Below are 14,208 nucleotides of genomic sequence, written 5' to 3' on the forward strand. Positions count from 1 at the left end.
GAAATTTCATGGACATCCAATGGGCAGACAGGCAAGGAATCAAGTGGATTGCTAAACAAGAAAATCAGAAAGTCGAAGGGGTGGATGGCAAGCCCCTGAGTTCGGGCATGATTACTCACACCACCATAGCTCTTACCTTGTCTGTCCAAAAACACGTTGAAAGCATCACATTTGATCTCATAAGAGCAGCCCACTTCCCCATTATTCTGGGTATCTGCTGGTTACGCAGACACAATCCCAAAATCGATTGGTCTGGTAATCTGTTAGACTTTCAATCTTCGTATTGCAAGACGGAATGCTTGCCTGAACCCGAATTCGAGATGGTAAAGACCTCCAACAGCTGTGAAGTACGAACAGTACATTGTCTACCATGCTACCTTGAAGAGTTCAACGAGGTGGTAACAGAAAAGATACCCATCGAACTCCCACCACATCGCCCTGAAGATTGCTGCATAGATCTAACCCCAGGAGCCTTGGTGCCTTTTGGGAGGATGTTTTCCCTGACTGTAGAAGAGAAACAATACCTTCGAGAATATCTGGATCACAACATGGAAAACAGACTCATCAGACCTTCAAAATCACCCGCCGGAGCCTCACTATTTTTCATCTCTAAGAAAGGATCTAAGGAACTAAGGCCGTGTATAGATTATCGCGGTCTCAACCAAGTCACCATCAAGGATAGATACCCCATGCCTTTGATCACCGAAATCCTACAAGCAGTTCATGGAGCTAAGATATTCACTAAACTTGATCTAAGAAATGCCTACCACCTCCTTCGGGTCCAAGACGGGGACGAATGGAAAACGGCGTTCCGGACACCATTCGGCCTTTTTGAGTACAGAGTAATGCCTTTTGGGTTAGTTAACGCTCCATCTATATTCCAACGATTTATGGACCGTCTATTTTCGGATCTTCTGTGTCAAACCACCTTGGTATATCTAGACGACATTCTTATCTTCTCCAAAACTCCGGAAGATCATGAAAGGCACGTCAAAGAAGTTTTTCATAGGCTTCAAACGAATCATTTGTCTGTCAAACTTACTAAGTGCGTATTCGCAGTCCCCTCCATCCCTTATCTCGGGTTCATACTCTCGGACCAGGGAATCGCCATGGATCCCTACAAGGTGTCTTCCATCCTGGAATGGCCTTCTCCGACTTCTGTCAAAGAGGTCCAACGGTTTTTGGGTTTGGCTAATTTCTATAGGAGGTTCATCCCAAACTTTTCTCAAAAAATCCTACCTATCACTTCTCTTCTAAAGAAGACGACAACATCATTCAAATGGTCTATCGAGGCCGAAAAGAGTTTCAAGACCCTCAAGAACGCTTTCTGCTCAGCCCCCATCCTACAGCAACCTAACCAACACCGGCCCTTCATTCTGGAGACGGATGCTTCCTCAGCAGCTATAGGAGCGGTCCTACTTCAAGAGATACAGAATGTTGAACATCCAGTGGCTTACTTCTCCAAAACCTTAACCACTAGTCAAAGGAATTATTCAGTCATAGAACGAGAGTTGCTAGCCATGAAAGCTGCATGTTTGGAATGGCGTCACCTCCTCCAGGGAGGAGTGTTTCCATTCACCATTCGGACGGATCATAAAAACGTACAGGTCCTAAAACAATTTGAGTGCTACAACACCCGACAGGCACGATGGGCGCATTTTTTCGCACAATTCGATTTTCGTATCACCTACATTCCAGGCAAACTGAACTTGGTAGCAGACTCGCTTTCCCGTCGAAGCGACTACCTGTCAGAGACAGAAATTTCTACCGAATACATGTTCCCCAAGCCAAAAACCATTGGTGTGGTTTCATCATTCCTCAGACAAGTACAAGAGGACTCTGGAGGTCGTTTCGAGTTGGAGAAACACCCCAAAAACGTGTCTTATGAAGTAAGAAAAGGTCTGTATCTAGTCAAGGGAAGACTGTACCTACCCACACAAACTTTCCGCAAAATGGCACTAAACTGGTGCCATGACTCCAAATTAGCGGGTCATCGAGGAGGAACCAACACTTTCGAATATCTCCAACGACACTTCTATTGGCCAAAGATGAAAGAGGATGTAGATCAATATGTTCAGTCCTGCATTGTCTGTCTTCGGAACAAATCTTCACGCCAACGACCGATCGGTCTCCTCAATCCATGTGAAGTTCCCAAGAGTCCCTGGAGCACCATCTCTACTGATTTTATCGTGGATTTACCCCCATCTCAAGGTTATACTTGTATTATGGTAGTAGTGGACTCATTCACCAAACTAGCTCATTTTTCTCCACTACCAGGGGTTCCCACTGCGGATAAGATGGCAGACATATTTCTCCAAGACATCTTTCGGTTGCATGGTAGGCCAAATAAGATAATATCGGACCGCGGTAGTCAATACACCTCCCGGTTCTGGAAGGCAGTCTGTACCAGACTAGGGATCGAAAGAGCTCTCACTTCAGGTTTTCATCCACAATCCAACGGACAAACAGAACGATTGAACGGAACGCTAGAGCAGTATCTACGGTGCTTCATCAATTCCCAACAAGATAACTGGAAAACCTTGCTCCCACTAGCAGAATTCTCCTATAATAATTCAGTACATTCTGCTATCGGGTATAGTCCTTTTTTTTGCACCTACGGATACCATCCTCGTTCCATACTTCCTATCTCTGATCTTTCTTCTAATTTACCCGCTGTTGATTCATCCCTCTCTCTTCTCAAGGAAACCCATAAGAAGGCACAGGAAGGCCTTCGATCGGCTCAAGCGCGCTATTGCGTTCAAGCCAATAAACATCGTCGGCCAGTTCCGGGGTGGGAAGTAGGAACGAAAGTAATGCTTTCCACTAGATATCTCCCTCGCTGGGTTCATCCCTCCAAACTTTCTCCAAAGTTTCTAGGGCCATATGAGATAATCCAAAAGATCAACCCAGTGGCCTTTCGTTTACGACTACCCACTACACTAAAGAGGGTTCACCCTGTATTTCATGCCTCCCAACTCAAGTCTTTCCAGTCTGACCCTTGGGCACGTCGGGCTAAACAAAACCCGATCCCTCGGGGTTCCTCACAGACAGAGTTCGAAGTGGCCCAACTCTGTGACTCAAGGTATCGCAGGGGTAGATTGGAGTATTTAGTCAAGTGGAAAGGCTATCCATCCTCAGAGAATTCTTGGGAACCCATCACTCACATTAATGCACCGTTCTTGCTTCGCAAGTTCCATTTTTTTCACCCGGGGAAGCCAGGGGGTGGAGCTTATCGGAGGGGGCATACTGTCACATCACGGAATACCTGGCGTTTGTGGAACCGATGGCGACACGAACGCTAGTTTTGTTTTCATTTACCTCCGTTTTGGCCACGCCCCCTTTTCTACGTTTTTCTTCCCTCTGCCCTGATTTCATTGGTTGTGACGCTCCCCGACTCGGGCTCTTTACCAGCTCCTTCCGGGTCGGGGATGCGTCGCAACGCTTCCGGGTTTTCGTATCCCTGAGCCTTGCTGCTAGTTTCCCGTTTCGCCTCCCCCGTGCCAGCTACTACTTCCATTCCTTTTTATTTTTGTTTTGTCGTACTGCGCCTTTCTAGGCGCCACTTTTTTCCACCTATATTTCCCATTTAACTAGCCTTTTGCTGTTTTCCCTTTTCCCGTAACTTTTCTTACACTTACCTTCTTCGCCTCCTTCCAGTCTGTTACCCCCCTTCCTTCCTTCTACGTTCTACCCTTTTCCCGTCTTCCCCTTCTTGTTTTCCTTATCTTTATTATATCTTTTTTACCAGGTCTTTCCTTCCTTTCTCACTCCTTGTTCCTTTGAGTATCGCTACCATTGCCCTGCCGTGTACCAGACCCTTGCCTGTACTCCGGATTGCCTATTCTTGCCGCCTAAAGATACATGCTTATTACTCACCGTGTACCAGACTCCTGCCTGCATGTGAACTGCCTTTGTTTATCGATTTGAATTCTGACGCCTGTGTTTGTTCCTGGTTGTCCGTGGACTACCGTCCTTCCAAGGTATCACTCCACGGAATACTTCCGGTCTACAGTTCTACCCACCTTTCCGGAGACCAATCTACGAACAATCTAAGATTTAGGGGTTTTTTGTGCCTTCTAGGCTTTTTCCCCTCCTAGGCGATTCCGGGAGAGGAGCCCCCTGGTCTTCCTTTTTGGAGACACGGTGGCTTCCTTTCGGGGCCGTCCTTACCTCCATAAAAAAAAGGAACCTTCCAGGAGAAGAGAAAAGAAGGGTACCTGGAAAGAAGAAGAAGGTGAGGAGTTAGGGGAGGGGGTAATTTCAGAATCTGATTCATCTGACAAAGAGAGCACTGATTCAACTAACAGACCTGACAGTTATGTTAACAGTACTTATATAGCGCACCGTCACCAACGGAATTGGTCCGCAGGCGCTCTGGAGGGTCAAAAGAATGCAAAAGCAATTAGATGAATGTGAGTGAGTTAGCAAATCCCAATGATTAAAAAGTATGTCATCACCCAACCAGTTTGTAACTTTTTGCTAGAAGTCCCATTCTTATCGCAGTGACCTTATGGTGGTAGACAGCCCAATCTTTGCTAAATTGAGTTGAGGAAATTATTCGATTTGATTACTCAATTCACTTAGAATCTTATATTTTGTTTAGTGATCTTAGTAGATAAGAATGTTTTTGTGTCAAGATGGGATTTTGTGGTTTGAAGAATGTTTTAAGTACATTCCTACTTTTTAATGTTTGTGTTATTTGAGCTATGGGAGGTTTTGAGATAAGCCATTTCCTTTCTACCTATTGTTTTCATCCCCTAGTTCTTTAGAATAATATAGAGGAATATTTGTATCAGTGGTACACTTATTCCTGAGAGCTTTCTTCCGAGTGAGAGCATCAACCACTGCGGTGATGTCTGCATTTAATGACTTCAGGGCACCTGTGGCTCTAATTATTGCATGTTTGGCGATTGGGCCCCCGAAGCGTTTGCATTTAGTCTGCAGGCAGACGTATTTTTCTTTTGGCGTTCATCTGTCATTCTGAGGGTAATTTCAAGAATTCAAAGATGCATTTGCCCTCAGGGTGCTTTATGTTGCCCGTTTGTTGGCTGCATGTTCATAACTTTTGGATGAAATTGACCATCAGCGTATTGGTCTATCTTGGGGTGGCAGTAGCTTGGCTCGGTGCGCTGCTGAATATTTGATAGATGCCGGTTCTTGGTAAGTTTATTTGCACCTCCTTTCATGCTCTCTCCATGGGTAGCTGATGCCACTGGAGTCAAAGCGGGCTGGAGGAATTTCTCTTTATTGGGTCCTAGATTGGACACTCCTTTCGCTGTCTCTTCTCCTCTCATCATTGTGGCTTTCCGGAGAAATTCTGCTACTTTATTTGCAACCGGTAGAAATATCACTCAACCTAATGGTCAACATCTCTTGTTGGTTGATGATCTCAATATCTCCAGCAAATGCTTAAGGTTACTTTGTCTACCTGTCTTCATAGCATTGGCATTCCATATGTGCCTGCCCTAAATGTTTGAACTCTTGGCTGTGGCACTTCTTTTTGCATTCTGTGCAAGACCTGTTTTCCTGGCTCGGATTTCCACTGGCACCAAGCCACATTCTTATTCCAAAGGGGCTCATGCTGTTGAAAGTGAAAGCAGGATGATGTCGTCAATAATAGCCTTTGATTGGTTTATATGTTTTGGGAGTTCTGTGCAGCTGACAGTTATTCTGCGTAGGATATGATATAATCCATCTTTGGTTAGGTGGGTTCAGAGGGATATTTCATAATTTCTCCCCAGAATGATTGGTGAATCTGATATAAATCTGGTATATCCCATTGCATCGTGTCTGCTGCACGCATGTTTAGGATGCTCATTCCATAGGTTGTGGCAACCAAAGTGCCTAGATATGTAAAATCACCAACGTTGTCCAGTAATTCTTTCCTGGTGTTGGTATATTTCACTGAATCACTGGGAAGGGAATGCTCTGTGTGTGGGGGCATTTCCAGTTAGGCAGGAAACGGCTAAGCAGCAGGAGGGTATTCGGGCGCAAAGTGGATGGAATGTTGCTGGAGCACACGAGAAGTGATGATATGAGGAATGGTGATATAAGAAGTGGTGATATGAGAAGTGGTGATACGAGAAGTGGTGATATGAGAAGCGGTGATATGAGAAGCGGTGATATGAGAAGCGGTGATATGAGAAGTGGTGATACGAGAAGCGGTGATATGAGAAGTGGTGATATGAGAAGCGGTGATATGAGAAGTGGTGATACGAGAAGCGGTGATATGAGAAGTGGTGATATGAGAAGCGGTGATATGAGAAGCGGTGATACGAGAAGCGGTGATACGAGAAATGGTGATATGAGAAGTGGTGATATGAGAAGTGGTGATACGAGATACGAGAAGCGGTGATATGAGAAGCGGTGATATGAGAAGTGGTGATACGAGAAGCAGTGATATGAGAAGCGGTGATATGAGAAGTGGTGATATGAGCAGGTGATTGATACACCTTGGAAACCCTTTGAAAACAAGTGGGAATACATTCAAACCTGTCCAGCACAAATGAATTTGCTCGAGAGCGGCTCCCAGACCAGGCACTTTGCCAGCAGCAGGTGAAGCAGAGAATACAGCAGGTAAAATAGCTCAGCGGGTTGAGCGCTCGCTCTGCGATCTGAGCGTGATCTGCAGGTCGCAGGTTCGAATCCCGGCAAGGCCAGCTCAGACTTTCATCCTTCCGAGGTCGATAAATGCGTACCAATTTCAGTTGGCGATATCGCATGTAAATATGTGCTCTGTAAAGCACTTTGGGTTAAGGTGCTATATAAATATGACATCATTAAATGGGAATGAACATACTCCACAGACCCTTTAAAAAAAACGCAGGTGGGATTTCATTAAAAACTGAAAAAACACACAATTATTTGCATACAATTGGACTCCCGTTCTAGGCACTTGCCAAGAAGAAGGTGAAACATGTTTTTGTTCATTTCAAATGTCTCCAGATAAATGTTTTCCTTTAGGGGGTTTCTAGTTATTGCCAGAGGGAGCGCATAGACTTTAAGGAGGCGCTACTGTCCAGTGAAGGCTCTATCTCCTGTACAAATGCAAAATGCATTGTTTACCAAATACACAGATTATGCATTGACTTTTTCAAACAACGTGTCTGATTTCACTTAAAGCCAGTGTGCATAATTATTTTAATCTCTGTAGAGAATTCATCAATGCAGTCACAGAATATTATACCAAATTACAACAGTAAAATAAATAAGTGCTCATGTTAAAAGGTCGATTTTGGGGCAAGCACGCAGGCAACAAGCGCAGTTCATAGAATGGAATGGGCGTAAAATGGAAAGGCACTGGCAGGGCCATCGTATAGAATTAGAGCCCTGACAGCAACGGGTCTTCAATGGTGTTGACTATGTGGCGAGCAGAGGCCCCTCTAAGGAAATACAGGGGTGGGGGGCATCCCCCCCCCGGCAGCTGCGACCTTAGAGCCATGATTGACATGAAAGGGGTGCACTGCGGCTGGTCATACCTGTATGGTTCTTTCTTTTCTCTGTGATTTATTTCTACAGGATGCAGACACAGCAGGACCGACAGGAGACAAAGCAGGGCAGGCAGGAGACAAAGCACGGCAGGCAGCAGACAAAGCAGGAGAGGCAGCAGACCCAGCAGCGCCGGCAGCAGACAAAGCAGGGCAGACAGGAGACAAAGCAGGGCAGGCAGCCGACAAAGCAGGGCAGGCAGGAGACAAAGCAGGGCAGGCAGCAGACACAGCAGGACCGACAGGAGACAAAGCAGGGCAGGCAGGAGACAAAGCAGGGCAGGCAGCAGACACAGCAGGACCGACAGGAGACAAAGCAGGGCAGGCAGGAGACAAAGCAGGGCAGGCAGCAGACACAGCAGGACCGACAGGAGACAAAGCAGGGCAGGCAGGAGACAAAGCAGGGCAGGCAGGAGACAAAGCAGGGCAGGCAGCCGACAAAGCAGGAGAGGCATCAGACAAAGCAGGGCAGGCAGGAGACAAAGCAGGGCAGGCAGCCGACAAAGCAGGGCCGGCAGCAGACAAAGCAGGGCAGGCAGCAGACAAAGCAGGGCAGGCAGCCGACAAAGCAGGACCGACAGGAGACAAAGCAGGGAAGGCAGGAGACAAAGCAGGGCAGGCAGGAGACAAAGCAGAGCAGGCAGCAGACAAAGCAGGAGAGGCAGCAGACCCAGCAGCGCCGGCAGGAGACAAAGCAGGGCAGGCAGGAGACAAAGCAGGGCAGGCAGCCAACAAAGCAGGGCAGGCAGGAGACAAAGCAGGGCAGGCAGCAGACAAAGCAGGGCAGGCAGGAGACAAAGCAGGAGAGGCAGCAGACACAGCAGGGCAGGCAGGAGACAAAGCAGCAGGGCAGGTAGGAGACAAAGCAGGGCAGGCAGGAGACAAAGCAGGGCAGGCAGGAGACAAAGCAGGGCAGGCAGCAGACACAGCAGCGCTGGCAGGAGACAAAGCAGGGCAGGCAGGAGACAAAGCAGGGCAGGCAGCATACAAAGCAGGAGAGGCAGCAGACACAGCAGCACCGGCAGCAGACAAAGCAGGGCAGGCAGGAGACAAAGCAGGGCAGGCAGCCGACAAAGCAGGGCAGGCAGGAGACAAAGCAGGGCAGGCAGCAGACAAAGCAGGGCAGGCAGGAGACAAAGCAGGGCAGGCAGGAGACAAAGCAGGGCAGGCAGCATACAAAGCAGGGCAGGCAGCAGACAAAGCAGGAGAGGCAGCAGACACAGCAGGACCGACAGGAGACAAAGCAGGGCAGGAAGGAGACAAAGCAGGGCAGGCAGGAGACAAAGCAGGGCAGGCAGCAGACAGAGCAGGGCAGGAAGCAGACAATGTAGGGCAGGCAGGAGACAAAGCAGGGCAGGCAGCAGACAAAGCAGGAGAGGCAGCAAACACAGCAGGACCGACAGGAGAAAAAGCAGGTCAGGCAGGAGACAAAGCAGGGCAGGCAGCAGACAAAACAGGACCGGAAGCAGACAATGCAGGGCAGGCAGGAGACAAAGCAGGGCAGGCAGCAGACACAGCAGGAGAGGCAGCAGACACAGCAGGACCGACAGGAGACAAAGCAGGGCAGGCAGGAGACAAAGCAGGGCAGGCAGGAGACAAAGTAGGGCAGGCAGGAGACAAAGCAGGGCAGGCAGGAGACAAAGCAGGGCAGACAGCAGACAAAGCAGGGCAGGCAGCCGACAAAGCAGGGCAGGCAGCAGACAAAGCAGGAGAGGCAGCAGAGACAGCAGGACCGACAGGAGACAAAGCAGGGCAGGCAGGAGACAAAGCAGGGCAGACAGCAGACAAAGCAGGGCAGGCAGCCGACAAAGCAGGAGAGGCAGTAGACACAGCAGGACCGACAGGAGACAAAGCAGGGCAGGCAGGAGACAAAGCAGGGCAGGCAGGAGACAAAGCAGGGCAGGCAGCAGACAAAGCAGGGCAGGAAGCAGACAAAGCAGGGCAGGCAGCCGACAAAGCAGGGCAGGCAGCAGACAAAGCAGGAGAGGCAGCAGACACAGCAGGACCGACAGGAGACAAAGCAGGGCAGGCAGGAGACAAAGCAGGGCAGGCAGGAGACAAAGCAGGGCAGGCAGCAGACAAAGCAGGGCAGGCAGGAGACAAAGCAGGGCAGGAAGCAGACAATGCAGGGCAGGCAGGAGACAAAGCAGGGCAGGCAGCAGACAAAGCAGGGCCGGCAGCAGACAAAGCAGGGCAGGCAGCAGACAAAGCAGGAGAGGCAGCAGACAAAGCAGGGCAGGCAGGAGACAAAGTAGCATCGTCAGCAGACAAAGCAGCGCCGGCAGCAGACAAAGCAGGGCAGGTAGGAGACAAAGCAAGGCAGGCAGGAGACAAAGCAGGGCAGGCAGCAGACAAAGCAGGAGAGGCAGCAGACACAGCAGGACCGACAGGAGCGAAAGCAGGGTAGGCAGGAGAAAAAGCAGGGCAGGCAGCCGACAAAGCAGGGCCGGCAGCAGACAAAGCAGGGCAGACAGCAGACAAAGCAGGGCAGGCAGCCGACAAAGCAGGACCGACAGGAGACAAAGCAGGGAAGGCAGGAGACAAAGCAGGGCAGGCAGGAGACAAAGCAGAGCAGGCAGCAGACAAAGCAGGAGAGGCAGCAGACCCAGCAGCGCCGGCAGCAGACAACGCAGGGCAGGCAGGAGACAAAGCAGGGCAGGCAGCCGACAAAGCAGGGCAGGCAGGAGACAAAGCAGGGCAGGCAGCAGACAAAGCAGGGCAGGCAGGAGACAAAGCAGGAGAGGCAGCAGACACAGCAGGGCAGGCAGGAGACAAAGCAGCAGGGCAGGTAGGAGACAAAGCAGGGCAGGCAGCAGACACAGCAGCGCTGGCAGGAGACAAAGCAGGGCAGGCAGGAGACAAAGCAGGGCAGGCAGCATACAAAGCAGGAGAGGCAGCAGACACAGCAGCACCGGCAGCAGACAAAGCAGGGCAGGCAGGAGACAAAGCAGGGCAGGCAGCCGACAAAGCAGGGCAGGCAGGAGACAAAGCAGGGCAGGCAGCAGACAAAGCAGGGCAGGCAGGAGACAAAGCAGGGCAGGCAGGAGACAAAGCAGGGCAGGTAGGAGACAAAGCAGGGCAGGCAGCAGACAAAGCAGGAGAGGCAGCAGACACAGCAGGACCGACAGGAGACAAAGCAGGGCAGGCAGGAGACAAAGCAGGGCAGGCAGGAGACAAAGCAGGGCAGGCAGCAGACAGAGCAGGGCAGGAAGCAGACAATGCAGGGCAGGCAGGAGACAAAGCAGGGCAGGCAGCAGACAAAGCAGGAGAGGCAGCAAACACAGCAGGACCGACAGGAGAAAAAGCAGGTCAGGCAGGAGACAAAGCAGGGCAGGCAGCAGACAAAACAGGACCGGAAGCAGACAATGCAGGGCAGGCAGGAGACAAAGCAGGGCAGGCAGCAGACACAGCAGGAGAGGCAGCAGACACAGCAGGACCGACAGGAGACAAAGCAGGGCAGGCAGGAGACAAAGCAGGGCAGGCAGGAGACAAAGTAGGACAGGCAGGAGACAAAGCAGGGCAGGCAGGAGACAAAGCAGGGCAGACAGCAGACAAAGCAGGGCAGGCAGCCGACAAAGCAGGGCAGGCAGCAGACAAAGCAGGAGAGGCAGCAGACACAGCAGGACCGACAGGAGACAAAGCAGGGCAGGCAGCAGACAAAGCAGGGCAGGCAACCGACAAAGCAGGACCGACAGGAGACAAAGCAGGGAAGGCAGGAGACAAAGCAGGGCAGGCAGGAGACAAAGCAGAGCAGGCAGCAGACAAAGCAGGAGAGGCAGCAGACCCAGCAGCGCCGGCAGCAGACAACGCAGGGCAGGCAGGAGACAAAGCAGGGCAGGCAGCCGACAAAGCAGGGCAGGCAGGAGACAAAGCAGGGCAGGCAGCCGACAAAGCAGGGCAGGCAGGAGACAAAGCAGGAGAGGCAGCAGAGACAGCAGGACCGACAGGAGACAAAGCAGGGCAGGCAGGAGACAAAGCAGGGCAGACAGCAGACAAAGCAGGGCAGGCAGCCGACAAAGCAGGAGAGGCAGCAGACACAGCAGGACCGACAGGAGACAAAGCAGGGCAGGCAGGAGACAAAGCAGGGCAGGCAGGAGACAAAGCAGGGCAGGCAGCAGACAAAGCAGGGCAGGAAGCAGACAAAGCAGGGCAGGCAGCCGACAAAGCAGGGCAGGCAGCAGACAAAGCAGGAGAGGCAGCAGACACAGCAGGACCGACAGGAGACAAAGCAGGGCAGGCAGGAGACAAAGCAGGGCAGGCAGGAGACAAAGCAGGGCAGGAAGCAGACAATGCAGGGCAGGCAGGAGACAAAGCAGGGCAGGCAGCAGACAAAGCAGGGCCGGCAGCAGACAAAGCAGGGCAGGCAGCAGACAAAGCAGGAGAGGCAGCAGACAAAGCAGGGCAGGCAGGAGACAAAGTAGCATCGTCAGCAGACAAAGCAGCGCCGGCAGCAGACAAAGCAGGGCATGCAGGAGACAAAGCAAGGCAGGCAGGAGACAAAGCAGGGCAGGCAGCAGACAAAGCAGGAGAGGCAGCAGACACAGCAGGACCGACAGGAGCGAAAGCAGGGTAGGCAGGAGAAAAAGCAGGGCAGCCAGCCGACAAAGCAGGGCCGGCAGCAGACAAAGCAGGGCAGGCAGCAGACAAAGCAGGGCAGGCAGCCGACAAAGCAGGACCGAGAGGAGACAAAGCAGGGAAGGCAGGAGACAAAGCAGGGCAGGCAGGAGACAAAGCAGAGCAGGCAGCAGACAAAGCAGGAGAGGCAGCAGACCCAGCAGCGCCGGCAGCAGACAACGCAGGGCAGGCAGGAGACAAAGCAGGGCAGGCAGCCGACAAAGCAGGGCAGGAAGGAGTCAAAGCAGGGCAGGCAGCAGACAAAGCAGGGCAGGCAGGAGACAAAGCAGGAGAGGCAGCAGACACAGCAGGGCAGGCAGGAGACAAAGCAGCAGGGCAGGTAGGAGACAAAGCAGGGCAGGCAGCAGACACAGCAGCGCTGGCAGGAGACAAAGCAGGGCAGGCAGGAGACAAAGCAGGGCAGGCAGCATACAAAGCAGGAGAGGCAGCAGACACAGCAGCACCGGCAGCAGACAAAGCAGGGCAGGCAGGAGACAAAGCAGGGCAGGCAGCCGACAAAGCAGGGCAGGCAGGAGACAAAGCAGGGCAGGCAGCAGACAAAGCAGGGCAGGCAGGAGACAAAGCAGGGCAGGCAGGAGACAAAGCAGGGCAGGCAGCAGACAAAGCAGGGCAGGCAGCAGACAAAGCAGGAGAGGCAGCAGACACAGCAGGACCGACAGGAGACAAAGCAGGGCAGGCAGGAGACAAAGCAGGGCAGGCAGGAGACAAAGCAGGGCAGGCAGCAGACAGAGCAGGGCAGGAAGCAGACAATGCAGGGCAGGCAGGAGACAAAGCAGGGCAGGCAGCAGACAAAGCAGGAGAGGCAGCAAACACAGGAGGACCGACAGGAGAAAAAGCAGGTCAGGCAGGAGACAAAGCAGGGCAGGCAGCAGACAAAACAGGACCGGAAGCAGACAATGCAGGCCAGGCAGGAGACAAAGCAGGGCAGGCAGCAGACACAGCAGGAGAGGCAGCAGACACAGCAGGACCGACAGGAGACCAAGCAGGGCAGGCAGGAGACAAAGCAGGGCAGGCAGGAGACAAAGTAGGACAGGCAGGAGACAAAGCAGGGCAGGCAGGAGACAAAGCAGGGCAGACAGCAGACAAAGCAGGGCAGGCAGCCGACAAAGCAGGGCAGGCAGCAGACAAAGCAGGAGAGGCAGCAGACACAGCAGGACCGACAGGAGACAAAGCAGGGCAGGCAGCAGACAAAGCAGGGCAGGCAGCCGACAAAGCAGGACCGACAGGAGACAAAGCAGGGAAGGCAGGAGACAAAGCAGGGCAGGCAGGAGACAAAGCAGAGCAGGCAGCAGACAAAGCAGGAGAGGCAGCAGACCCAGCAGCGCCGGCAGCAGACAACGCAGGGCAGGCAGGAGACAAAGCAGGGCAGGCAGCCGACAAAGCAGGGCAGGCAGAAGACAAAGCAGGGCAGGCAGCAGACAAAGCAGGGCAGGCAGGAGACAAAGCAGGAGAGGCAGCAGACACAGCAGGGCAGGCAGGAGACAAAGCAGCAGGGCAGGTAGGAGACAAAGCAGGGCAGGCAGCAGACACAGCAGCGCTGGCAGGAGACAAAGCAGGGCAGGCAGGAGACAAAGCAGGGCAGGCAGCATACAAAGCAGGAGAGGCAGCAGACACAGCAGCACCGGCAGCAGACAAAGCAGGGCAGGCAGGAGACAAAGCAGGGCAGGCAGCCGACAAAGCAGGGCAGGCAGGAGACAAAGCAGGGCAGGCAGTAGACAAAGCAGGGCAGGCAGGAGACAAAGCAGGGCAGGCAGGAGACAAAGCAGGGCAGGCAGCAGACAAAGCAGGGCAGGCAGCAGACAAAGCAGGAGAGGCAGCAGACACAGCAGGACCGACAGGAGACAAAGCAGGGCAGGCAGGAGACAAAGCAGGGCAGGCAGGAGACAAAGCAGGGCAGGCAGCAGACAGAGCAGGGCAGGAAGCAGACAATGCAGGGCAGGCAGGAGACAAAGCAGGGCAGGCAGCAGACAAAGCAGGAGAGGCAGCAAACACAGCAGGACCGACAGGAGAAAAAGCAGGTCAGGCAGGAGACAAAGCAGGGCAGGCAGCAGACAAAACAGGACCGGAAGCAGACAATGCAGGGCAG

This window comes from Ambystoma mexicanum, chromosome 2q, assembly GCF_040938575.1.
Source record: "Ambystoma mexicanum isolate Mex_15411 chromosome 2q, UKY_AmexF1_1, whole genome shotgun sequence".
Lineage (NCBI taxonomy): Eukaryota > Metazoa > Chordata > Amphibia > Caudata > Ambystomatidae > Ambystoma > Ambystoma mexicanum.